Raw genomic sequence first — 3,997 nt, forward strand, 5'->3', positions numbered from 1 at the left:
ATTAAACTTTATGTTAGAAAGGAACCCACAGAAGATTGAGAACACCATGGGCTTCCTTCCTGCAAAAATGCCCTTGTTTGATTCCAGAAAAGCCCACTGAGGTGGGAGATCAGAGCGGTTTTGGTCAAAATGCCACTGGCCTTTTAAGTGGGTGGGAGATGGTAATCGTTGCTACAGAGGATCAGCACTAAAGGGTATTCTACTGACATTACTGTCAGCTCGACACAATTTCCCTTCTTACACGGGGGGAAAACACACATCACAAAATTTCTAAACACTAGCTGGCATTCATTCTCTTTACGTTTGACATCTTAAGAGTTAGGGGATTGAGGTCACACTTTTTTCTGGAATAAAATTATTTTCCTTAAGCTTTGTACTGGATTGACTGCTTGTAAGAATCAGCGGGCTTTAGGAAACACGGATAAAATTTGTTCAAATAGAGTGGATTTTCAATGAGTTCAACTCACATCTCCAAAATGCTCCCCCCAAGGTCCTATATGAATAACTAGGTTTTAGTTTAGGAGAAAAAGGCACACGACACAATGTCATTTTACCCATTATTTTTCACATCAGTGGCTATTGAAGCCATTTTTATATTTTCTTAAAATTTTTGTGGTGTGTATTTATTTTGAGAGACAGACAGGGTGTGAGTGGGGGAGGGGGAGAGAGAGAGAGAGAGAAAGGGAGACACAGAATCTGAAGCAGGCTCCAGGCTCCAAGCTATCGGCCCAGAGCCCGATGTGGGGCTCGAACCCACGGATGGTGAGATCATGGCCTGAGCCAAAGTCGGACGTTCAATCGATGGAGCCACCCAGTGACCCCAGCCATTTTTATTTTCTATACTTAGACAGAAATCTTGTGAATTCCAATAGATCTTGGGATGACGTCACATGTGGTTACTAAATGGATGATAATTTGTAGGATTTGCCGGGCAAGATCTTCACGTGAATATTCAAGTCCAGCTCGTTGTTGTTGTTGTTGTTTAATTACCAGTAAGGGGACTTTGTATTTCCAAACATATTTAAGCTTTTCATCAGTATTCATGCCCAGTAAACACATAGAAAATATGCCTAACCTGTTCAGTAGGTAAACTGACTCCTCGTGGGGTTTTCACATCGGCACCCAAGCAATTGATTTGATTTTCAGACCATAAGCAAGGAGAGAAACAGAAACGTGGAGATCTGGTTTCATACAAAAACAGCTAAAATAAGAATTAGCAAAGAAAATATACCCGTAACACCTCACACCTTTAGGGCAGTGCCTTTCTTTTCAACAAGTAATATTTAATAAGTAGTCAACTTTGCTGAGACAAGATATTTGTTCAGTTTAACCACAGGGATTTTGCCGTTTGCGAACACATTGTGATCTCAAAGTTAATTGATGAGTTGGTTGTTTCAAAGTCAGAATTTATTTCTCATAGAAATGATGCTATCGATTGCGGTTGTATTCTCGGCTTAACCCATACAATCCTGTTTAACCCACAGTGTGGCAAGGCTGTAATCCCAGCTACAGTTCAGTGACTCAGATTCCAGTAAGCCCACAGGTCTCTGAGCTCCAGAGCCAACAGTAATCAGGGCAGTGGGAAAGGAGCTGGGGATCCAGATGGAAGTTCTGGAAGCCAGGCCGCTCTCCAACCATGATAGAACCAGACCTTGGAAACAGCCAAGTAGGAAGGTGGGAAGGGTTAGGACTCTACAGGGAGGGTCTGTTGGTGGCAGTGATGTTGGGGTGAGAGGGCATCTATCGGTTGGGAACGGGAAGGAACAATGATGCAGGAGTGGCTGTGGACGGTACACGATGTGAGGGCTGTGGCTGTAAGATGGGGTGGGGGCTGGAGAAGGCATGTGGGTGGAACTTCAGTGATGTCTGAATAGCCCACACCCCTTCTAAGTCAAATATCCTGCAGCAGGGCCCTTTCCTATCGATGCTGCCTTTCTTCATGGACCATGGTGGCCAGGGCTCAACAATTTCTATGTTGTACCAGGATTCTGACATGTCCTAATTATGAGGCTGTCTCATTCTTACCTTCACTAGGCAGGTGTGAAGTATTTGGGGGCACGAAAGTGGAATCTCTTGGAGCCTCAGTTTCTTCCCTCCTAAACTGGAGATCATACCTGTTGTTTGCTGCATACCTCAATAGGAATCCTATGAAGATCACACGCACACACACACACACAACTTTAAGCTATTTAAAGTAGTATCTGTATCTTATGCTAAAGCAGCATATTTATAGAGATATTATGTATAGAATTTAGGCGATACATGCGGACACCAACTGCTCGATCTTTCTATGTGCTCATTCGCTTTCGTGGCGTTCCGAAGCACCGAAAACGGGGCAAACGCGGTTCGGGCGGTGCACGTGTTTTAACAGGGGGGTTCGCTTTACCGTCCGTTGCAAACCGCGAGGGTACCTGATGGGCGAGGGTACCTGATGGGCGTAAGCGTCTACACGGCTGACCCGGAGGCAGGAGGGCCAGAGCACGCGGGGCGGGGGGGGGGGGGGGGGGGGGTAAATTTCGGGACGGGAAGCCCCAGGAGCGCTTCTGCTGTGCACCTGCCTGTTACCCGGGGAGCCCTGAACCCTTTGCGGGGCTTGCACCCCAGCGCAGTCAGTCCCAGCGGAAGCGCGCCGGTCTTTGGGAGCGAGGCGCCCGTCCCCGCGCGCACCGCCCCTCCCCTGCCGGTGGATCCCCGCCGGCAGCCGCGGGGGACGCGGGGTCGGCGCGGGGCCCGGGGGGCCCGAGGGGCGGGGCCGGCGGGGGCAGCGGGGTGGGCGGGGCCGCGCGGGTGGGGGCGCGCGGGCCCGGCCCGGCTCCCCGGCGGGCCACGTGACGCGCCTGTGCGCGCGGTTCACGTGAAGGTCTCGGCGAGGTCCGGGCATGTCAGCTGAGGAACGTCAGGCAGTGCAGGGACTTGTAATTAGGCGGCCCGGGGCGCGGTCCTCTGAGAGCCGGCTTTGTCTGCGCTGCTCGCCCAGTGGGCATCCTGGCGCGCGGGCGGGGCGGGGGGCACGCCAGTGCGCGGGGGCAGGAAGCCGGGCGGGAGGCGTCAAGTCCAGGCAGGACGCCCCGTTAGTCATGTTACCGTCAAGTGGGCAGCGCCCGCCTCCCGGTGAGTCAGGGCGACAGGTAAATAAAGGGCCCAGTGTCTAGGGGCTTTGGGCCGGCGCGCCGGGCTCCGTCCTGTTTGCCAGATGCTCCTGCAGATTTCCTCGCGTGAGGGAGCCCTGGAGGCCGAGTGTGCACGCGGGTCGGCTGTGGTATAGACTGGCACACAACCAGCCGCAGGCACTCGCTGGGGGAGCAGGGAGCGGCCCCCAACCCTCTTCTTGCACGCCCTCCTCCTCCTCCCCACCGGCCTCCACTTGCCCCCCAAGAGCATTCTTGGAAGCAGGGGTGCCGAGGTGTGGTGGGCACTGGTATCTGCATACGTTTCTTTCCACGCCCCCACGTCCCGTCCCCCACCCAATTTGGAACCGGTTCGAGAGAAAAGAGGAGGGAGGATGAGCCTACTTGTTAGAAAATTACAGCAAAATGCTCGTCACATGTACGTGATCAAACATATGTTAAGGTGGCTGCTAGGAGAGTTGGACAATAACAATTGTCCCTTGTCACACTCTCCTTTATTAGATACCGGTATGATGCTCAGAGGACAGTGATTTCACATGTGCAGCAATGACACTCTGGATGTCATTGCATATAGCCTTCTGTCCAGTGGATGCTCTGGGTTCCTCTAGATAACAGTGGGGAAGATGCCGTGTCTAAACTTTGCACCCAGCTCCCGAGATGCTGGGGCACCGAGAGGGGGCTCCAGGACATGTGCTTGCAGGATCCTGAGCCTGGTCCTTCTGTCAAGCTTCCCACAGCAGGTACGACCGGGGAGGATCGTGAACCACACAGACTTATTACGGAAGGAAATCCCAAGGGCCACACTGTTAATGATCAAGCAGGAATCTTGAACCAGACCCCTGGTTAGGAACCAGACCCCGGTCTCACCC

Source organism: Prionailurus viverrinus, chromosome F2 (genome assembly GCF_022837055.1).
Source record: "Prionailurus viverrinus isolate Anna chromosome F2, UM_Priviv_1.0, whole genome shotgun sequence".
NCBI lineage: Eukaryota > Metazoa > Chordata > Mammalia > Carnivora > Felidae > Prionailurus > Prionailurus viverrinus.